Source organism: Panthera leo, chromosome B2, assembly GCF_018350215.1.
Source record: "Panthera leo isolate Ple1 chromosome B2, P.leo_Ple1_pat1.1, whole genome shotgun sequence".
NCBI classification, from domain to species: domain Eukaryota; kingdom Metazoa; phylum Chordata; class Mammalia; order Carnivora; family Felidae; genus Panthera; species Panthera leo.
The window spans coordinates 95,963,262-95,987,103 of record NC_056683.1 but is presented as its reverse complement, the minus strand read 5'-3'; the positions used below and the strand labels follow the sequence as shown (position 1 = coordinate 95,987,103).

Genomic DNA, 23,842 nt, shown 5'->3' with positions numbered 1-23,842 from the left:
TGTGTTTATGAAGGATCCCCTGAATGCTTACAATGTAGTAGCACTATATATATATATATATATATATATATATATATATATATATATATATTTTTTTTTTTTTTTTTTTTTTTTTTTTTTTTTTTTTTTTTTTACAGCCTCTGATTACTGCAAGTGTTTCTGGTTGGCTATAAAAAGCCTCTATTAGGTTGAGACATGAAATTCAGACAGGAAAAAAAAAGGAAGACATGAAAAGGGGGAAATTTTCATCTGGAGAATGTTAACCCTATTATATGAATGTCATGAAAATTTAAATTTACAGTTGCCTTTTGTGGATGATCTGTAACCCAACAGGCTGAGAACTTCTTAGTTTGGTTATTTCTTTGTTAAATATCTTGGTTTGGGGGACAGCTTTTCCTTCCTTACATAAACATGTGGCCCTGCTCCAGTATTTTAGGTATGCTCCCTGAACACACCAAGAGAGCTGCTCGGTATCTGAGTGGAGGTGCAAGACTGTAAAAGGGGTAGCAACCGGTTATTGGTTACATTTGTTTCTGTCCCCATCACTCTTCCTGGCATCCTTCCACTTGTGAGTTACAGCTGGGTCGCTAAAATGGAGTCAGAGATAGGCAGTCCGAGAGACCCACACTGCCCAGAGCAGTAGAGCTAGCTGTTTGAGATCAGGCTCCTCTTGGCTTGTGGTTGTCAAGAGGTCACGTTTGTCTTTGATGACATTGTCAAGCACCAAGCTGAGAGTCAAGAACTTCGGAAGATTTGGGGCACACACCAGCAAAGGCCTTAATCTGCCCACTACCTATTGTTCTGAACTTACCTCGTACTTCTGCCTGCCCTCTAACTTCAGGGCTCTCTGTTTTTCATTCAAAGGGGCTATTTATAGTTTTCCAAATATGGCCTGCAGCTTCCTGCCCAGCTGCTGCCCACAGTTTTGTCTGCTCAAAATGCCCTTCACCCAGCCTTTGTGGGTGAGAATCCTGCTCAGCCTTCCTGCAGCCTCCCAGGACAGCCCCTTCCTTCACGGAAGCTTCCTGAACCAGCTCTTCACTCGTGCCTCCTCTGGGCCTCCCCACTGCTGCCGCCTTCTGCCTTTTATTACAGTTCTTAGGGTTCACGGTTGATTTGTTGGGTAGACTGAAATCTCTGTGGGGACAGGGACTTTATGTATCCTTTTTTTTTTTTTAAGATTTTATTTTTAAGTAATCTCTACACCCAACATGGGGCTTGAACCCACAACCCCAAGATCAAAAGTTGCACGTTCACCCGACTGAGCCAGCCAGGCACTCCTACTTACCCATTTTTTTAATTTCCCAAAGGACTCAAAGCTTTGCAGTTGTAGGTGTTCAATAAATATTTGTTTAATTGTGAAAGCTTTTGTCACATTAAAACCAGTCAGGCCATCTTCCAAAGAGTTCTCACCTTCTTCTGCCAACCACATGGGTGTGCAACCCTAATTTAGATACTAAATGGCCTCCCCCACCTCTCTCTACAATTGATATCAGCCAAATTCTGTCCCTGCAAAAATTCTCTGGGAATGTAGCCATGGGGAAAACACATTCACTTACTCCAGCCTAGACTAGAGATCCCTTTGGCAATGAAATAATTTACTTACTTACCTAATGTCAAGGCTGAATAAATGCAGTTTCCGCAAGTACAAAGTTTACTTACTCAAAGCTGGGATTGCAGCAAGCATCTTACAAAGAATTCGCATGGCTACAGAAGCTGTACCTTTTGTGCCTAGTGTTATTAAATCATTGGATGTCAACTTGGATGTAACATATTTTATTAGAGATAGCATTTGAAAACTTCAGGATCTCCAGAAAGAGATTCAGGAAATACCAAATGGTTGAATCTTAGAGAATCACAACATAGGTGCTCTATCTGTCCCAAAACTTATTATGAGTTTCTCCCTGCCACCTATGGCACTTATTTCTACTGATGCTAATACTTTTCTTTTAAAAAAATGATTTGAATTTTTTTTTAAGTTTATTGTGAGACAAAGAAAAAGCACTAGTGGGAGAGGGGCACAGAGGAAAAGAGAGAGAATCCCAAGCATGCTCAGCACTGTTAATGCAGAGCCCAATGTGGGGCTCAAACTCACACACCATGAGATCATGGCCTGAGCTGAAGTTGGACATTTAAACAACTGAGCCACCCAGGTGCCCCAGCTGTTTTGAATTTTATTGAAGAAAGGTAACCTCAAAACTTCTCCAATTTCTTTTTTTTTTAATGTTCGTTTATTTATTTTGAGAGAGAGTGTATAAAAGGGGGAAGGGCAGGGGCGCCTGGGTGGCTCAGTCGGTTAAGCGTCCGACTTCAGCTCAGGTCACGATCTCACGGTCCGTGAGTTTGAGCCCCGCGTCGGGCTCTGGGCTGATGGCTCAGAGCCTGGAGCCTGCTTCCGATTCTGTGTCTCCCTCTCTCTCTCTGCCTCTCCCCTGTTCATGCTCTGTCTCTCTCTGTCTCAAAAATAAATAAACGTTAAAAAAAAAAAATTTTTAAAAAAGGGGAAGGGCAGAGAGAGAGAGAGATTGAGGATCTGTGCTGTCAGTACAGAGCCTGATGCAGAGCTCAAACCCACGAACGGTAAGATCATGACCTGAGCCAAAGTTGGACTCTCAACCGTCTGAGCCACCCAGGCACCCCAAGCCTGTCTAATTTCTAATAAGACATTCAGAGGGAAGCAGGTAATGTAGATTATTGGATTTCTCTGGTACCTTTTCCATTAAATTCACACATGCCAGTTCCAAAGGGCAATTATTCTTCTTTGCTCCATGCTGATTATATAGGTCAGGAGGGTAATAAGGTAGTTTATGTGAAGGATTTCCATCGGGTGTATTTCTAATATTCTTGCCCTACTCCTGACCACTCAAATAAGTATCACCGTGAGACCAGCATCTCTCATCTTCTCCCACCACTGAAGAAAATGATGAAACAAAGGTGATTTGAGTCTGAACTTTCTGCTCCCAAATTTATCATCTTCCCAGAGAACAAGGGTTGTATTGCTTTAGTCTTTTAAACCAGTAATGGCTCAGTAATAATGTTAGTCCTTTAAGCCAATGACGACTCAGTACTAACTAGAATCATGTGTTTACTATTAACTCAATGGAGGGCGCCTGGGTGGCTCGGTCAGTTGAGCGTCCCACTTCAGCTCAGGCCATGGTCTCATGGCTCGTGAGTTTGAGCACCACATCAGGGTCTGTGCTGACAGCTCAGGGCCTGGAGCCTGTTTTGGATTCTGTGTCTCCCTCTCTCTCTGTCCCTACCCCACTTGCATTCTGTCTCTCAAAAATAAATAAATCTTGAAAAAAAATTAATTCAATGGATAAACCTTCAAGGTATTGTTTTTTTTTATAATTAAAAATTTTTTTTTAAGTTTATTTATTTTTGACAGAGATAGAGTGTGAGCATGAGCTGGGGAGGGGCAGAGACAGAGGCACAGAATCCGAAGCAAGCTCCAGGCTCCGAGCTGTCAGCACAGAGTCTGACGTGGGGCTCAAACTTGGGAATGGCGAGATCATGACCTGGGCCGAAGTGGGACGCTTAACCAACTGAGCCACCCAGCTGCCCCTATCATGTATTTTTTCAAACACCTTATTATTGAATTCAGAAATTGCCCATGGAAGAATCAGGAAAACAAGGTACTATACTGATAAAAATAAATGTTACATTATAATATATTATTAAGAATACACCATGTTAGACACTTATATTTTACTGTGAAAAATGGAATCTGATTAATTGGCTGAATTGGGATTTCCTTCTTAAAAGATTTTCCTAGTGCTTCCCTAGAATCCATGGACAGAAATTCTGAAGTTGCTTTATAGATAACCTCAAATCAAATTTGTTCGGCAAGATAATGTTTTTGAGATATTAATCTATATTTTTATTCTCCTGGTATTTCCCTCTTTCTCTTCCCTGCCTCCAAGCAGAAATTCCTGTCTGGGTTTATTGTCTTGGTGAAGGCACGAGATGGAGCAGAAAGCGGAAATCACCCTCCAGCTTTTGCTTCTAAAATCTTAAGCCCCAACAAGGAGAAGATTTGAGCCATAGGCAAAATGTCTTAAGCAGAAGCAGGAGGGTCCTGAACAGGGCGGTGGGGAGGGGCAGGGCTGGCACGTGAGCTTTCCAGCAAGCTGTCTGGGAGGCAGGCCTGTCCATTGAGAAGATGCGGACATGGGCCATGGCCATAAACTAAAGGCCTGTGGGCTAGATCTGACTTTGGCCGCGTGAATTTCAGTCATTCACATTAACAATCTGGGCCATTTCACATAAGATTCCAGGTTCAGGTTTCTCATAAGTAATTGGCAGATTTGGCTACACTGGATTCAGTCTCTCATGGCATCAAATGGCTGCCTGCCTTAGATAAGGAATGAACGCTCTAGGTTGTCAGAGTCCCCACCAGTCCTTTCCTTATCCCTACTCCAAGGGTTGCTCATCATAACGCTTTGCACTGCTGTGTTCCAGACAATAGAGGATGTTCCTCTTTACCCAAGATTTTTTTTCCATAAATGGAGAAACAAAAGATAGAATAAAGAGAGCTCACGGCGTTGAAAGAAACAGGGGAGCTAGTGCACTTCTTGGTAGAGGCGAAGATGTTCTTCTGTATTGAATAGGCAGTTCACCGGCTTCACTCATGAATTCCCCTTGCTGCTTCCTGTAGGCATTTGCATCACGTATTCTTGTTCTAGGCAGCCTTGCAGAGAGATGACCATGTCCCTGGTTGGACATGACAGAGCCACTGCCTGCAGGGCATGGTGAGCAGAATGATGGATGGCTTGGCAAGAACCGAAGTGGGCAAATGCCTGGAGGGCAGAGGTCCTTGGATGCCGGCTGAGGGTGGGGACGACTCCAAAAGGATGGGGCTTAAAATAGAAAGTAAATTATAAACATAGCTATTTCAAACACACAAATGTATGGGCTGAGATTTGCATGCAATACCTTTATTACCTCACGGGCTTGGTTATTTAGCTCAGGGCTCTGGTGGCACCAGGGTGCACACGTGATAGAGGCTGCCGGAAGCTGGCTTGGAGATAGCAGGACGCCTTGTTCTTTTCCTTGTGGATGGGAGGAGAATGAGCATCAGAATCGTGGTTTGGGGACCATCACATGTTTTAAAATTGTATGGTGGTGTCTCTTTCCCTTTCTGTGTGGAGTTTGGATTTGAAATGGGGTTCTATAGTGTCTTCCAGACAGCATTCAGGCTGGTCATGCGAACCTCTGTGTTTTTGCTGCTAAACTTGAAATGTGTTTTTCAAAACCCCAACTGTTATGTGCCTGGGCTAGTTACCTCAACAGTTCACTTACCTCATTTATGACCAATAAAAATAACCGCTGTCTTTGATTGAGGTAACTTCAGGGCTACACGTAACCGCCTTGTTTATAATCACCCTGTACGGTGGGGTTGCCCCGTGCCGTGAATAAGGAAACGGAAGCTAAAATCGTAAGCAAGCTTCCAAAATCTCACACTTAGAACATGTTGGAATCTGGATTCAAATCCGGGTCTGTCTGACTTTATAAGCTCTGCACTCTACAGCCAGCAAGTGCAACAGCATTTATTACCACTTGCTATTTCCAGGGCAATAATCGGACCGGAGGGATGGAAATATGAATGCAATGGCCAAGTCTCCAAGGAACAGCAAAATTAAATTAGGCGCATTTTTTAGAAATAAAAGGGAAGGCACGTTCCTACAGTGACAGAGGCTTTGCAAGAATGCTTGGACTTGGGCTGTAGCAGAGGAAGCCACCTTGTCAGCAGACCATTCACTCTGGGACCCAGTACTTCTGGGATGCTAGGACTGAGACCAGGTAAGCATGCTACTCTTTTCCCCACCTTTTATGAGTTGAACAGTACCCCACAAAAGATATTGAAATCCTTACCTTCGATATCTGCGAATGTGACCATACTTGGAAGTAGGGTCTTTGCAGATGATCAAGTTGAGGTGAGGCCATTAGGATGACTTTAATCCAATATGACTGGTGTCCTTATAGAAAGTAGAACTTTGGACACAGAGGAAGACACATACAGAGGGAAGACAATATGAAGACATAGGGAGAATGCCATCTAGAAGCCAAGGAAAACCTAAGGCTGTCAGAAACTGGGAGAAAGGCCTGGAACAGATGTTTGCTCATAACCCTCAGAAAGAACCAACCTGGCTGACACCTTGATTTTGGACTTCTTGATTCCAGAATTGTGGGATAATACATTTCTGATGTTCTAAGCCGCCCACTTTGTTACAGCAGCCATAGGAAAGAAAAACACCACCCAAACCTGTATTTTTTATTTTATTTGTTTTTTAATGTTTATTTTTAAGAGAGAGAGAGTGAGGCAGAGAGAGAAGGAGACAGAACCTGAAGCAGGCTCCAGGCTCTGAGCTGTCAGCACAGAGCCCAAGGTGGGCTCGAACCCACGAGCCGTGAGATCATGACCTGAGCCAAAGTCAGACACCTAACTGACTGAGCTACCCAGGCACCCTGTAAACCTGTATACTTTTTAAAAGAGAAGATTCAGTTGTGTGGCTTTGTCATCATCCGCTTCAGAGACCTTCTACTGAGCAGATCTGGGATCAAGCCAGGAAGGCTTGGCATTGTCCACATGCAGCCTTGAACCCACTTTTGGAGCCTCAGCCCCTAGTCCAGTCAGCTGGAACGTCCAGTGCCGCTGTGTCAGAGTCACAGCGGGGAAGAGCCACTTGAGATACTTATTGCAGAAGGTAACAGGAGGTATGACACACATTCTGAAACGTCACGGAGTCCAGTACAAGAGTATCATGGAAGACACGAATAACAGTACAGTCAAGTAATACCAGTTAGGGGGCACCTGGATGGCTCAGTCGGTTAGGCATCCGACTTCTGCTCAGGTCACAATCTCGTGGCTCGTGAGTTCGAGCCCCGCACTGGGCTCTGCACTGCTGGTGTAGAGCCTGCTTGGGATTCTCTCCCCCCACCCCCCCACTCTCTCTGCCCCCCTCCCCACTTGTGTGCTCTCTCTCAAAATAAATAAATAAACTTTAAAAAGTAAAAGCAATACCAGTTAGGCTGAGATAAGTTCTGTCTGCCAAAGAGGTTTAAGTGGGAGCATAGACCTGGGTGTCACTACCTCTGGTGGCGAAGGAGGTGGTGAAAACACAACAGAGGAGGTTTTGAAGGGAGAACAGGCGCTGGGAAGGGGACTATAAAAGCCTCAAAAGAGGAGGCAGAAATGCCCAGCCTGAGCAGGAAAGGAGTGCTTCCACACTCCTATGTGTCTTAGCGTGGACTGGAATTTTCTGAAAGAAAAAGATTAAATTCTATTCTGGTCAGCATTGTTTTTGTTTTGAACACTGAACTGGGAAATAAGTACACTTAACCGGGCAACAGCAGAAAAACTAGTATTTAGCATATAATGCAGGTCATGCCAATTGCTAGTTATGCATCTGGAGCATGGCACAGTGCCTGGCACATAGTAGGCCTGCAAGAACTCTCTGTTAAATGAAAGAACGAGTTACAAACCATGCAGTCTCTCTGGACTTTATCTTTTTTCGTCTATTTAAAAATGGGATGGATTGGTATGAGGAGGTGATATACCTGTCCCATCTCTCTCAGATCTGTGATCAAAGGTAAACAGGGTGACAAAATGTGAAAACACTTTTGTTATGGGCTACATGCTTATGTCCCTCACAAATCCATACGTTGAGGTTGAGCCCTAATCCCCAGTGTAACAGTATTTGGAGATGGGGCCTTTGGGAGGTAATGAGGGTTAGATGAGGTCATAAGGGTGGGGCCCTCAGGATGGGATCAGTGCCCTCATAAGAAGAGATCCCTAGGAGGTTTGCTCCTTTTCTATCCGCCTTGTGAGGACACAGCAGGGAGGTGGCTGCCTGCAAATCAGGAAGACCGCTCTCACCAGAACCGACCAGGCTGGTGTCCCGATCTCAGACTTCCAATCTCCAGAACTGTGAGAAAGCAAATTTCTGTTTTTTAAGCCCCCTAGTATCTGGTATTTTGTTATGGTGGCCTGAGCTGACTAAGACAACAATGGAAGGCACTTTATGGCTGTGGTATTATTCCAGAATTGGGGTGCTGGGTGGATGGAGCAGATAGGGGGTGTGGGCATGGGGGTGGGGTTCTGGCTTGTGGCCCAGATCCTACCACGAATTAGCTGCTTGCCTCTGGGCTCTTCCTTTATAACAACCAGCATGGGTGGTACAGGGACAGTTCCAGGAGGCACCATTCATGGAGACTAGGACCCATTTTGCCTCTAAGGTTTGACTCGATCTCAGCAAACATTTGTTGAGCATCGACTGTGTCTCAGGCACAGAGCCAGGTTATTTGGAGACAGTGTTTGAATTGAACATGGTCTTGCCCTCCAGGAGTTTACGGAAAGGTAATTCCAGTTTCCTGTGAGCAGGTTCTGTGTGTTAGCGCAGGCTGCCCTAACAAGACATCATAGACATGGGAGCTTAAACCACGGACATTAATCTTTCCCAATTCTGGATGCCAGCAGTCCAGATCAGGGTGCAGCAGCATTGGTTTGTCCTAAGGCCCCTCCCCTTGGCCTGCAGATTGCCACCTTCTCTTTGTGTCCCCATACAGCCTTTTCTCTGTGCATCGCTGGTGACTCGCCCTCTTCTTTCAAGAATAGCAGTCAATGGACTGAGGCCCACCTCGTTTAACATTAATCACCTCTTTAGAGATTCTATCTCTAAATACAGTCACTTTCTGGGGTACACTGGGGGTTAGGACTTCAACACATGGATCTGGGTTGGGGTGGAGCGGTTAGGGTTGAGTTCCTAACAGCCTCTGTGACAGAGAAAGAAAAGGTGCCGTGGAAGTCAGTACAGAGCAGGGGCCTTTAGCCCAGACTTGGAATCCAGGAGGCCTCTCTAGGAGATCTACTCTGCATAAGACTGAAGGTTGAGGCTGGAGGCAGGGGCTGCTGTTCTGAATAAATGCAGTTGGTGAAACACAAACCTTGTATATTTTACTCTTTGGTGACCTCTGACTTAAAAAAATTTTTTTTTTAATATTTATTTTTTAGGGAGAGAGAGAGAGAGCGTGAGAGGGGGAGGAGCAGAGAGAGAGAGGGAGACACAGAATCAGAAGCAGGCTCCAGGCCTGACGTGGGGCTCGAACTCAAGAGCTGTAAGATCCTGACCTGAGCTGAAGTCGAATGCTTAACTGACTGAGCCACCCAGGCGCCCCTGACCTCTCTGACTTTTTAAAAATCTCTTTGGCTTTTAGTAGGAATAACAAAGAGGAACCCGAAACTGTAGTTCCAGAGGCCAGTGGACCTTGGGCAAGCCACCTTTCCTTTTTGCCTCAGCTTCTCTATTGGTAGAATCAAGCAGTCAACATTGGTTATTTCTCAGACCTTAATGTGCCATGATTCAAGGGAAATCCTTAGATGTATTCAGTTACTTCTCTAAAATACTGGGTTGACAATTCAGAGGCTTAGGGAAACGGAGCCATGGGTTCTATAGCCAAATGCTGTATTTACTTTTGGAGCATTATTATTATGATCTCTTTTTTCATAAGAACACGTGGATGAAGGGGAGCCCGGTGACAGGAGTACATCCAGACTTTCACACCAGCTCTGCAGGACTCACAGATACTCCAGGGTGACTTTTGCTCTGTAGGCCATGGTGACGACTCAGGTTTTAGTCTGTGGGAGGGAGAAAGAGCTACAAAAGCAATAGATGCTCAATAACGGGGGAAAAAATAAAATCCAACATGACACAAAGGTATCATGTGAAAAAGTAAACATCCCTCTCCTCCCTACCATCCTCTACCTCAGGGGAAACCACTGTTACCCCTGTGTCTTCCAGGTCTTTTCTATTTACGCTGAAATATATGTACGTGTTTTTCTTTTTCTTACAAAAATTGGATTACGTTATGTTATGTAGTAGGGGCACAGGGGTACAAGAGCACCTGGCTCCAGGGGGTCCCAAACAGACCAGGTCCGGCCACTCGCCGCTGACAAAATTCAAAGGCAGGGAAACTAGCAGTGGTGAAACAAGAGGAATTTATTTCTGTGAGGCCAACGCCGGTTAGACAGTGGACTGCATCCCAAAGACTGTCTCCAACGTGCTGAAAATACTTCCAGGTTTACAGAAGGAAAATGTGGGGCAAAGTGTGCGGGTACTGTAGGCAGGAAGTGAAGGTCAAATCGACCATTGTCCTGGAGCAATCACGGGTGGGGTCTTGTAGGCTCAGGGCAGCCCTTATTGCTTCAGGCGATCATTTCAGTTCTCATCCGGGGATGCTTTGCCCTCAGGGTCTGCTACCTGAGCCGGAGACAAACTGGGAAGAACCCAGCTGGAAAGTCTTCCGTCAAAATGGAGGCAGCCGAAGTCCTCTTTCAAATAGATCTCTAATTTTCTTCTACTCAATAAATATGGCAAAGACATTCTTCTGTACCCATAAGAAAGAGTACTTTTCCTCTTTCTAAAGCCTACAGAGTATGCCATAGCATGTGTCATTCATTTAGCAACTTTTCAAATTCTCTCCCATTTTCTTGCTGACATGAATGATCCTGCAATGAACATCCTTGTAAATGTAGCTTTGGTTGAGTGTTTCCCCAGGGAAAGTAGAATCACTGGATCTCGAGTTCATTTCTATGAGGTGTTTCATTGTACAGAAAATATTTTAGGTCAAATAAGAACAACAACAACAAAAAAAAGCGTGTGTGTATACCATTTCATTTAAAGAATCTTTTGACCCACAGCATAAAATAATTTCTTAAAACTTGGCTGGTTACTAGAGTAGTATGTCTCCTTTTTCTTCTTTTTTTAATGGGTTCTGATTGGCTGGGAAACCAGCCTCACCTAGTTCCTTGCTTCCTGCCTGTTGCTGCATCTGTCTGATCAGTGTGGGGACTCTTGACTGCAGGCCCTTGGGCAGCCCTCTGGGCGTGGGGGCCCTGGTGGCTGCAACGCCTCCAGCCAGCACTCTGGGCTGAGAATGAGCTATAGTTCAGATTGGCATTTGTTTTCTCAAGGGCTTGAAACCGAGAGTGGGATCGCAGCAATTTTCACTCTCCCTAACATTTCTTCTCGCAGAATCCTATTGTGCAAGCCAGATATTCAACTAAAATCAGATACTAATGGCTGTGTTGGGTCCTTAAAATCTCAAGCCGCTATAAATTATTAAATAGTTCTTCAACACCGAAGGAGAACTACCCGGCACAAATTCTCTGCAGCTTTTTCATTCAAAACTTATTTTTTACCTCCACATTGGGTCATTTACTGGTTCCGGATTCCACTAAAAGTAGTCCCCCTCCCCCCAACATCCCTTCCCCTCCCCACCCTGCCCCCGGAATACAAGGGGTTAAACTTAACTCCCCAAGCTTAATTTCCCAAACAAAAGCCAGTTTTGCAAGTTATTTTTCAAGGTGTGTCTTTCCATAAGTTCTATTTAATAAAGTTAATACATGTTCCTGCTTCCTTTCTTTTTTTCCTTTTTTGTTGTCAGTATTCACGGAATCTGGATCTGTCAGCCACTTCTGTTTGAAGTTGAAGAATTGGCAAAATTATACATCCAGCAGGCAAGAAATAAAGTGGAAATGTCTCACAAGTAACAGTGAAATCTGTTGCGTTGTTTTAAGACTTAACTACTGAGGGGGGAAAAAAAAAGCCCTACTAAATATTGTCTTGGCAACTATAAATATATTTTAGCGATGATAAAAACCTTTAGAATAACAGTTCAAAGATATCTGAAACCTAATGCCTGTCTGTCTGCCACTCTTAATTATATATATTTACATTGTATATATATCCCATTCTTCATTAAATGCTGTGCAATTTTCCATTTGAGTTTTTATAGTTAGTGCTTTATGTGAATCCTTTATATGGCTAACTAGTCCATTCCCCCCTGCTGCATTTTACTCAGGTAAAATTGGAAATGAGTTCATTAGATCAATTGCAACAGCTTTCATTTGAAATCTTGAGAAATGCATTTCTAATTAAGAAATTTCCAATCAAGCAGAAAGCTAAAACTCAGGGTCCCCCCCCCCCCCCCAGGTCTTTATACACATCCCTATGAACCATGAACAGTCTCCCACTGATTTCTTAGGGTTGTGTTAGGCAGGTATTGTATTATTTATCCTCATTCCTCTACCCATCTCACTCCATGTTTATTCACATTTTTTTCCAGAAGGCATTACTTTTATCCAGTAGCACTTTCAGACATCATTTTTTCCCCAGACCTATTATTTCTTAAAGGCTCCAAAGTACATTTGAGATACAACTATTCCAATGCAGTGGTTGTTTTCAGCTTTATGTACTATTTTCCCTTACTCCTTATTAAACAAAACAAAAAGAACCTATAAAACCATTTGAAGGTAGGTAATTTCCTAGATAGCAATGATTTCCATTTCTGTTAATAATTTGGAATGGACAGCTTACTTTGTTAAATAGATTGATCCAGTTATGCAAATTAAGATGCATGACTTACAATAATACTCAAGGTCACTTTGTCCTTCCCTAAGAGATGTTTTAAAAAGCTCAGGTAAGCATGCTGCTTGTCTTAGATGCTATTTATTAATAAAATTATATTTGACAAAATCTCTGGTTTCAAATATAACCAAAAATGTTGGTTTCTATTATTTCATTTCTATGGTTTTATTGAATTTCTCTTTAAATACCTGAATTGTTACTGTGAAGGGCTGGCTAGGATATAGATTTTCACAATACATATTTCATCTAGTCCCCTTTGTAAAAATATAACAAGGTCATTTTACGTTTTTAAACCACTTCTGTAAAGTGGTTTAAAAATGCAAAGTGAGCTTAAATGCTACTCTTAACTCTTCCTAACTCTTCTACTGGGAAATCCTAGAAAACTGAACTAATGAAATGCAATTTATACTCTTTAAATTCTAATTATAACTGTCACATTAAATTGAAGGTGAAACCAAAACTGCTGTATCTCTTAAGTGAGTCAAGCGATGTACTGTATCATACGTGTTATTTAATGTGTGAGTGTAAAAGTCAAGTTCCCGGCAGAAATCGAGGTGCCTCCATTCGGTCTTCTGGGAATGTATAAATTAACCATTCTGCCCCAAGCGGTCCTCCTCCCTTCCTCCCTCCGCCCTATTTTAAATGTAGATAGGGCGTCTCAAGTCTTTTGAATTTGAAGGGCTGCTATCTCGGCCCCATTCTTTTCATCATCCTGTTTTGAATGACACTGAGCACGTATGGATTCTTTTATAAAAGCACCCCCTGGATGCAGGGCTCAGTTCTCCCGGAGGCTTGCTAATTTTGCATAGCAATTAGTACTGACTTCTCAAAATGGGCTATCCAAATACAGCTCCAGAATGTTCCACGTAGTTCCTCAAAGGTCTTGGATAACCCGGTGCCTTTAGATTTCAAATCCGAAGGGAAGGAACTTGCATAATTACTAAATTCCCAACTGGAGTGGTCCGGAGGAGGATACGGTAATCCAAAACTATACGTTAATTCAAACCCTCCCGGCGACTGGCCAGCAAGGAGCCAGCATATGCCTTCTTTTAAAATCTATTCTACCTATTCACTGACCGCGCAGGGCTGGGCCACATGGTCCTCTCTTGCAGCCAGTCAGCTGTGAGCAGCAGATGGGATCATTTGCATTTTTCTTTTTATATTTACTCCGACCGGCAAATTAAAGGATTAAAAAAAAAACAAAAAAACTACATTCTCATCGTTTGCCTAAAATATAGTCGTGGTTTAACTGTTGGATTGGGCTTCCCTGACCCTCACGCCACACCCCTTCAAGTCGCTAAGACTTAAGAAAATACTCGAGGGGTAGGCTTCGTATTAATCAACTTGGAATCTACAGTCCGGGAGTCAGGAGGAGAAAGAATCCGCCCTTATTGAATTGGTGACTCGTGTTTTTCTATTTTAAGCGCCCGGCGCAGATATCCCGTGGCTTGTGGGTCTGCGAGCGCGCGCACTTCTGAAATCTCTCGCTCCGTAGCCTCAAACCTCAAAACTTCGGGTTACAAGTAGAAGGCAGATTTTCAGCACAGGCTTACAACAGAGGGCGGCCACCCTGCTGGGGGAGTGGCCAGAGCCAGCGTTTCCCAGCGCCCGAGTCGCTCTCCCGCGCCCCGCCTGACTCCATGCCGGCTCCGCGGGGCCTCGGGGGCCACCCGGGTCCCGGCGCCCCGAGGTCTTTGTGCGGATCGCGGCGCGGGAACACCCGCCCAGGGGACCAGGGCCACGATCGGGATGCCAAAAACTCGGGAGAGACGCGGGCGCCAAGGGAGGAGACGACCCGCAGAGTCGCCGTCCCGCAGAGGAAAAAAAAAAAAAAAAAAAGTCGAAAAAGAGGCTTTTCAGGTCAAACTCCTCGGGTTTGAGCAACCACGTTTTAGAGCAATGACTCGCGGGGGGAGAACACACGGTGTGCAGGGGACATTGTTAGGCAGCGCTGCCCGGACGCGCCGTGGGTTTCTCAGCCGCCGCCCCCACCGCGGGCGGCCGGCGCGGGCCCACGTGGAGCGGCGCGGCGCTGGACGAGCGCGCAGGGCCGCCCGGGTCCCCGGAGTGCGCGCCCCAGCTCCCCGCCGCGGCCGTTCACGCCCGAGCGCCGCCGCCGGTCCCGCGTGTGCCCCGCTGAGGGGGAGGGGCGGGCCAGGGGTGGGGGCGGAGGGGTTGTGGTTCCACTGCAGCGGGGGCTCCTGTGTCCTTGTGCGGAAATGACACACGGAGTCCCGTCACGTCACGCGAGAGCGCAGCGCACGGACACACACAAAGAGAGGGGAAAATACACGGCGCCCTCCCGCCGCCCCCAGCAACTCCCCGGGCCGCCCCGGCCAGGCCCTCCGCGCGCGGCCCCCGCTCTCCGGCCCCGCGCTCCCCCACCCCCCCCACGTGGCGCCCAAACTCGGCGCGGGCCCGCTCTGCAAAGTACAGAACTCGCGTCCCAGGTAAGTGCGGGGCGGATCAAGCCGGCCGCGCGGTGGCGGCTCCGGGGCAGACGGACGGGCGAGTGGCTGCAACATCCATGCCGGGGTGGGGGCGGGAGCAGGGGAGGGGACGCGAAGGGGGGCTGCCCCGAGCGCGCCCGCCGGGAGGAGCACCCACCCCCGCGCAGGGCCGAGTCGCCGGAGCGGGCGCCCGGCGCCCACGGGCTCGCCGCGCCCATTGTGCCGCGCGCCCCTTTGTGCCCGCTCGGAACGCGGCGGCTCCATGGCGTTCCGGGGAGCACGCGCGCCGCCCGGGGGCGGGGGGGGGGGACGCGGAGTGGAACGGTCCGCGCCGCCCGCCCCACTCGCGCCGTGCGCGGGCCCCGCACCCCCGCCTGGCGCCGGGATGGAGCGGCCGGGGCTGCCGGAAGGCTCGGCGGAGCCCGCGGTGGGCTCGGCGCTCGCGCTCGGCCGGGCTTCGGCGGGGCAAGGCTTGGCGTGTAGAAGGGGGTGTCAGAGCAGGAGCAGGGGGCGGGGACTGGAGGGTGATGCGGAGCGGGGAGCTGGAGGCCGGAGGAGCCGCCGTTCGGAGGGACGCTGCCTCCGGAGTCTGCAAATGGAGCAAGGCAGGCAGGCAGGCAGGCAGGCCGGCGGCGGCGGCGGCGGCGGCGACGGCGGCGGCCGGGAGCGGACGGGGACGGGCCCCGCCGCCAGGGGGCGCGGCGCTCCCTCCCCGGCCGTCCACGGCGCGGTTCGCGGTTCCCGCTGCCCGGGAGCTGGAGGCGGGCCCGGCGCCCTGGGTGTGCACCCGGTCTGGCGCGAGGCCTTCCCGGTCAGCCGCGGACCTGGAGCCCAGGGCGCCCGTTGCTCCTCGTGATCGCCCGCCCCCTTTCCCTTTTTATTGTAAACGTGATTTCCCACGCATACTTTGCCCTCCCCTATCGGTGAGCTGTGCTGCAGTGCTTGTGATGGCCTTGTGTGCCGCGACATACCGTTTTTTACAAGGTGTTTTTACAGGGGTGAAAGAGTTTGATTGCTCAGGTGGCACGTCTGGAAGAATTTTACACGCGAAGGCTAACCAGCCTAGGGTGCACGGAATAGGGCTAAGCGCTTCAGAGTTGGTAATGTTCAACTTCACTTTCTTAAAGTGACTTTTGAATGTTTACCGTGCCTGAAAGCTGCGGCTGCAGGAAACTGAGGCAAGGAAGTTAGCTCTCTGGCTTGTTCGGTCTAGGAGAGAGGGATGGAGGAGATTCTTTTGTTATCTGCACTCCCAATCCCCTCAGTTTTTGTTTGTTTTGTTTCATCATCCGTCCCTAGTTAATGGTTTCGTATCACCGTACAGAACTCTGGCAGCTTCTCTCACCCTTCCTGCTGAGATGTGTGCAAGATCTTGTATCTTCTTGACACTTTTTCCTCCCCAGCCACCAACCTAGTGTCTGATAACGTAGTAGGTGCTCAGTAAATATTTGCTAAATGAATGGAGACCCTCTTGGATTCCAGAAGAAAGGTGGGGTTATTGCAGCCTGTTTCTACCAGTGGGGGAGCTGGTGTATGTGGGGCCCTTGAAATGAAATTCACGGATAAAACCAGAGCCTTTAACGTCTGTCATGTAAAAACTCCACCACTGAATGTGAGTTTTACTAGAGACACTCATCCCTTTGCTGAAGTAATTTAACAGACAAGTTTTATGTCCTTCCTTTCCCCCACCACACACAGAGCACTAGAGCAAAGAAGATAGACCAGTTATGACTAGTACACAAGGTGATCATCCCAATAACCTATTTAGGGTGCCACTTTTATTCACTTATTCATGCTATCCCTTTTGGTCACTTCTAGGTTCCTGAGCACGCCTTATATGAGCAAAGGAATTGCAGAATGTATAATAATTAGGAATTAGAATCAATGCTGACATAGGTTTGATTAGGTGAAAGATGTCCCACCTGTCACTTTTTAGAGCTGACTGAAAAGCCCCTGAAACAGTGAAGAAGGAAACAATAAGCTTTTATGAATTGAATTGACACCATGATGAAAACTCTGGGGATGTGTCTTTTAAATACCTCAAATTTTGTAATGTAGAAACACGTGAAGGTTGCTAGCCAACCAGCAAAAATAACTTGGTGTCAGTGTATGGGAGGTTGGGGTTTAGCATTTTTTTCCTGGCACCCAATTGTGATAACAGGTGGTGAATTATGGTTGCCACCCTTGTTATTCATTGTGTCCATTATTGGCTCAGGTAAGTTTGGGGGATTCATTCGTAGAATTAATCTTCTGGTTCATGGGACTTTTCTGTATCAGCCCCCTTGGTGGTGGTTACAGGGATGTATACATATGTGCCATCTTTCATGGAACTGCACACCCTTCCCCCCCCAGAGAGTAAATTACTGTACGCCAATTTTTTAAAATAAAATTTAAAGGGGCGCCTGGGTGGCTCGGTTGGTTGAGCATCTGACTTCAGCTCAGGTCATAACATCAAGGTTCATGAGTGAGTTCGAACCCCGTACTGGCCTCTCTGCTGACAGCGCTGAGCCCTCTTGGTATCCTCTGTCTCCCTCTCTCTCTGCCCCTCCCCTGCTCGTGCTGTCTTTCCCTCTCAATAATAAATAAACATTAAGATAAAATAAAAAATTTTAAAGTCACACACACACACACACACACAACACACATGCCCCCAAATTGGGTATTTTATGTGCTTTGTGAGTGTCAGCTTGCTTGTGCTATTTCTTTCCCCTTCCAGATTGGACAGTTGCTCTTCTTCCCCTTCTGATGCTCCAGTATCTCTTGCAACATTATTTCAGCTCAGAGCACTTGTGGTTTCTGGAACTTAGCTGCCACACATGACGGGCAAACGCCAAGCTAAGAGCGCTCCATGCTGGCATCAGGCCTTCAGTGTGTCAAACGGGAGAGGTGCTATTTCACTTGGAGGGTGGTAAATGCCTGGCATGTTAGTCACTGAATGATCAGAGCTTTTACAAACTATTGTTTTAGAGCTGAGTTTTTCTCAGCAGCTCACCATTTTCAATCCAACTTGAAATACATGTATTAAAAGTCAGTTGTCTACTTAGGTTGTCTCTTCTCACCTCATTTTCAGTTCTCAGTGGCCAGTGAAACAGTTGCATCAGGATCTATAAGGACATTGATTGCTCAATTTGAATAAATTACTTACTGGTCTTTTTTTCTTTCTTTTTTTTTTTTGATTTTTTTCTTTTTTCTTTTTTTAAATAATTTATTGTCAAGTTAGCTAACATACAGCATATACTGTGTACTCTTGGCTTCGGGAGTAGATTCCTGTGATTCATCACTTAACATACAACACCCAGTGCTCATCCCAACAAGTGCCCTCCTAATGCCCATCTCCCACTTTCTCCCACCCCTCCAACTCCCCACCCCCATTAACCCTCAATTTGTTCTCTATATTTAAGATTTTTTTATGGTTTGCCTCTCTGTGTAACTTATTTTTCCTTCCCTTCCCCTATGGCTTTTTGTTTAAGTTTCTCAAATTCCACAAATGAGTGAAAATACATGATCTCTTTTTCTGACCGACATATTTCACTTAGCATAATGCCCTCCAGTTCCATCCATGTTGTCACAAATGGCAAGATTTCATTCTTTTTCACTGCCGAATAGTATTCCTGTGTGTGTGTGTGTGTGTGTGTGTGTGTGTGTGTGTGTACACATCTTCTTTATCCATTCATCAGTTGATGGACATTTGGGCTCTTTCCATGATTTGGCTATTGTTGATAGCGCTGCTATAAACTTCGGGGTACATGTGCCCCTCTGAATCAGCACTCCTGTATCCTTTGGATAAATTCCTACTAGGGCTATTGCTGGGTCGTAGGGTAGTTCTATTTTTAGTTTTGTGAGGCACCTCCACACTGTTCTCCAGAGTGGCTGCATCAGTTTGCATTTATTTCTTTAACCTCTACACTCAGTGTGGGGCTCAAACTCACAACCCCAAGATCAGGAGTCACATGCTCTTCCAACTGAGTCAGCCAAGGGCCCCTGGTCTTATAGGCAAGGGGCTGTTGGTTTGAGCATGGAGCCTCTGAATGGAAGGATGGAGGCTTGGGGGAGGAGGGGTATTTACACAAGACTGCCCCAACTCTAATTAGCTCATGTGGTCACAAGACAATGCACTTGAAAAAGTGGGAAGTACAGAGGAAGCTCAGCTTATGCCTCCTAGGAAAATTAGTCACCATTGTCCAGTCAGTCACATGGGTGACTGCTGGGATGTGCTGGCCCTCTTTTCCTCCTTGAGCCCCAGCTTCTGGGTGCCAGGGTTAAAGTTAGAAGTCTGGCACCTCTTACTATCTACTCCTGAAATCATTGTTGCACTATATGCTAACTAACTTGGATGTAAATTAAAAAATAAATCAAAAAAGAAAAAGAAGTCTGGCGCGTCTTACTATTGATGTCCAAGGAGGTAGCCCTTCTTGGCCTCATGAAGGGCTTAATTATAATGGCTTAGCTGAGGAAGACATCACATTTAGTCACATTCAGACAAGACCGTGTCTGAAGGGTAAGACCCCAAATCGCAGGCAGGCAGGGTCAGGAGGTTGTGCCTCTGAGCTTTGCAGGAAGATGCCGTCGTACTCTGAATAAGGAAGGCAGCAACAGTTACAGCTTTAGAAGACTCCGGGTGGCGGCGGGAATTGCCCTGGTTTTTGTGAGGACTGGTATTTTTCAAACTGCATTTGCAGATGTGTCTAAAAATAAAAACAAATTGCAAACATGTCCTGCAAGTCCCCTGGGCAGGATGCCACTGCCAGGAGGGCCGGGTTCTGAGAGCCCCGAGACTCCCAGCCGTTCCTGTAAACCCAGAGCCCCGAGCCCCGCAAGAGCATATGGCATGGGAACATTCTTCCAGTCCTTAGGGAGAGCAATTTATTTGATTTTATCCCCTTCCAGTTGTTTCTTTCATTTAAAAGAAAAGTAGAAAAGTTACTAAAACTTTTAAAAGCTTTAAACCATATTACTTAATTTTGCCGTTTTAAAGAAAATTCACTATTAAAATGCACTTTGAAAATCTTTTTTTTTAAGGGCTCTGCAACAGTTAACACTAAGTGCTGTGTGCCAGTCACGCTCTCCTTTGTCATTTTCACGGAAACTCTTGAGGTGGGGGTAGTGTGTGCAGCCCCATTTTACAGAAGAACCAACCGAGGTTGGGTGAGCAACTTGCCCGAGTCACAAGCCGGACGTAGGTGGGGCCAGGGTTTCCACCTGATTCTTCCTGACCCTAAACTTCGATAGGGAATTCCCATTTTCTCGAGATCAGCGGCGCGAGTCCCTCTGGTTGTCCAGGGGCCCAGCTGGCCAGTTGACTTGCTCTGCAGCAGAGCCCAGCCTACAGAGGGAAAGGGAGAAAGGAAAGCGTGGCCTGGTCATGTCCCACTCGGTCCCGGCTCTTCTCGAAAGGCTGGAATGAGACCATCGCCCCCGAGTCCACCTCCGCCCCTTCCCTCTTCATGCTCCCTGTGATACCCCCCACCCCAAGTGAGGCTCAGACTGCCACCCTCCCTGCAAAATAAGAGGGCTCTTGTGGGGACTGCGTGGGTTAGCATGGAAAACAGACCGTGCAGCTGGAATGTTAGCTGCTGTCCTCCTTTACCGTGCTCAGTTTTTAAAATCCACGTGACAGATATCACGAAGCCAGATCAGTTGTGAAAAGGATGAAGTGAGGTTCGGTTGGGTCTCAAGCTTTTTAAATCCTGAGTACGTTTTATTAATAGCACCCTTAGAATGGCCCGGGTGTTTTTTCTCTGCTTTAGCCTTCGAATGCAGCAGCACCACACACGGGTTCCAATCGCATTGCTCTCCTGGGGCTCACATTCCCTAGCAGCCCTTCCTGTGGTGAGGGCTTGCCTCACTTTACATCTGAAAACATGACTTGGGAGGATCTGCCCCCCTGAGTGGCCTGAGGTCAGGGCTGCAGGGCCCCCCCCCGCCCCCCCCTTCTAGGATCAGCAGCTCAGCCCCCTCAGCCCAGGGGCCAACACCAAGTTCAGTGGACGTTTCCGATTTAGCTGGGCCAGAATCCTGAGTCAGCTGGCTGGGATTTGAACCTCGAGGTTTCAGGAAGCCCAAGTACTTCCCATTTCGAGGCCTGCTGCTGGTCCTGGTGTGAGTCCTGGCCAGCCACAAGCCCTTGGCACCTTGGATTAGCCACGAGCTGCTCTCGCAAGGGGCCTGGGCTGGTTGCTCTCTCAAGGAGCACTGGTTCTGTGGAAAGAACTGGATGGAGAGGACCCCTGGCCACTCCTAGCCCCCTGCGGAGAAGCACTGGAGAATGTTGTCCTTTGGACCCCTGTGGGACATTGAGGGAGGAGACCCAGGACCCTGTGAAGGCAGTGGGCTTTGGCAAGGAATGGCCACCCCAGCTGACCCCTGCTGTCCTTTCTGTGGTCTTGCATTCACCTCTCAGCAAGAATTCCCCAAGTCAGGTTCTGTGTGACTCTTTATTACCCACTTTAACCAGTCACCACACCACACCTTCCTTTTTCTGTGGTTCAGCCATTCCTCAGCTCTGCAGACCTCCTGACCTTCCCTCTCCCAGCTCCTCCTGCTGCTTCACCCTGGGGCCAGGCCCTCAGAGCAGGCCTCTGCTCGCCTAGTTTGGGCCAATTTTGAGGATTCAGGGAAGGAGGGCCCCAGAGCGCGTCAGAACATCTCCTGTGGTGCTTAGACACCAGAGAGCCTTGTAGAAAAGACCACATTTTTTCTTTGTTTTAAAAATTAAATTAAAAAAATTTTTTTTAACATTTATTTATTATTGAGAGACAGAGAGACACAGAGCATGAGCAGGGGAGGGGCACAGAGAGAGGGAGACACAAAATCCGAAGCAGGCTCCAGGCTCCAAGTTATCAGCACAAAGCCTGTTGCAGGGCTCGAACTCACAAACTGTGAGATCATGACCTGAGCCGAAGTCAGATGCTTAACCTGCTGAGCCACCCAGGCGCCCCAATTTAATTTTTTTAAAGAGAGGGAGAGTCTTAAGCAGACTCCACACAGCGCAGAGCCTGACCCTGGGATCAAGACCTGAACCGAAATCAAGAGTTGGACACTCGGGGCGCCTGGGTGGTTCAGTCGGTTGGGCGGCCGACTTCGGCTCAGGTCATGATCTTGCGGTCCGTGAGTTCTAGCCCCGCGTCGGGCTCTGTGCTGACGGCTCGGAGCCTGGAGCCTGCTTCATATTCTGTGTCTCCCTCTCTCTGACCCTCCCCTGTTTGTGCGCTGTCTCTCCCTGTCTCAAAAATAAATAAATGTTAAAAAAAAAAAAAAAAAAGAGTTGGACACTCAACAGTCTGAGCCACCCAGGTGCCCTGAAAGGACTACATTTTAACAGTTGTCATCCAGAGTATAGGAACCCAGCAAGTTAGGCCCCTGCCTGGTGAATTGCTGAGCTGCTGGCCAGTCCATTCATTTCTCCAGCCAGCCACGAACTCTCCAGTGACCTGGCCTTTGAGCCCTGATCCAGAAGACTTGCTCTGGCTTTTTGAGTTTTGTCTTGTTTTGTTTTTTCCTCCCATGAAATTTGCCTTATTTTGAAAAATCTTTCAAGTATCAGGCAAATGCGTTGTTAGAGCCTGTAATGTATCCACCAGGAGATGACATTTCCTTACAGTTCAAAACTGATCTCCTTTCCTTCTCATTCACACCCAGGTTTATGAGCTAACAGTTTTTTCTCATCTCTCTCTCTCCCCACACTGATATACCTTCAGCGGCAGTAACTCAGAGGCAGTTATGAAATGAAAGGTCTTTACTGGTTTGTCAGTTGTATATTGATTCTTAAACTATCGACATTTTAAATGTTTAAAAGTTAAATGATTTGATTGTACATAATTAGCGTGTTGCTGTTTGTGGGCCTAGGTTAGAATATGGCGTGGCTATATTCTATATTCATATTGTAATACTTCTTTTTTTTTCCCGTTTTTAAACATTTCTTTTTTATTTTCAAAGAATTCCATGTCCGCTGTAGAATATTTGGAAAGTAGAAGGAAATATTCGGGGGGAAAAAAATCATCCATAATCTCCTAATTGGAGGTAATTAACATTGTGGCATATTTCCTTCCAGCTGCTTTATGGCATTTTTTAAATTATACTGTTGACATCTCCCCAGTGAACTTTGAAGTATGTTGTTATTGACTGGGTAGCCCTGTAATGAACAATTGATTTTGAATCTTTACACATAATTTAATGCTCGGCTCTTCCTGTCAATAGAGGTTTTGGATCCATGTGTTGAGAAAAATGTGTCGAAGTTCATTCACTTCCTAACGTTGTCTCATGGAAATAACAATAGTGATCAAAGGGGATCTCAGTGCAGGTCACATTCAGTTTGTTGTCTCTCCCATTTTGTCAGCATGTTTTAGTGGAATTTATCAGTAAATAATAACAGCTAAGGGCTGTGGAGGGCTTCTGCACCGGGATTTCCACCCTCATTCCGATGCTCCGTTCCTGCCCGTGCTTAGCCTAAGATCCCCTGTAAGGTAACAGAGCTCTGGTTCTCTGCTCTCTGGCCTCTGCTCATAGAGGCGACTGCATAGCATAACTTTCAAGTGTGTGAGGCTCTGTAAGTGACACAGGGATTTGGTTACAGGTCCTTAGAAGCTGAAAGCGAGAAGGAAGATCAAGATTTGCCCATTTAAGCACTGACAAAGTTCTTTTCAAAGTAGACTTTTCTTCCACCTAGAATTTGCTTTAATGTTATTTCTCTCCCTCTCCAAAGGAAGAAAAGTCTGGTGGGCATGTACCAGAGCCTAAAATTATTTGTATCCAGGTCACAAAATTGCAAGCATTGGTGGTCTCCTGCACAGCTGTGGCAGGCAGCCTGTGTTTACTAGATGTGAGTTACGGTTGTTATGGAAACCCTAATGTAGTATCTCCTAACCTTGGGGTTCTGAGTGCTCTTTCCTTCCTGTGACTTTTATCTGACGCCGTTTACCCAACCTCCCCTCTGACAGAGGCTCCACAGTTCCGTCTTCATTCTCC

At 46.8% G+C, this 23,842-nt stretch overlaps 1 protein-coding gene across 1 annotated transcript in view; it reads left to right on the top strand.

The window, feature by feature from the left end:
• PDSS2 (decaprenyl diphosphate synthase subunit 2) overlaps positions 1-11,520 on the top strand; it is a 289,871-nt gene extending 278,351 nt beyond the window's left edge. The window contains exons 8-9 of the transcript XR_006202742.1: positions 5,573-5,802; positions 11,446-11,520. The gene's annotated coding sequence lies outside the window, so the exon portion shown is untranslated. The remainder of the gene's footprint in view (positions 1-5,572; positions 5,803-11,445) is intronic.
• The last annotated feature ends 12,322 nt before the right edge of the window (positions 11,521-23,842 follow it).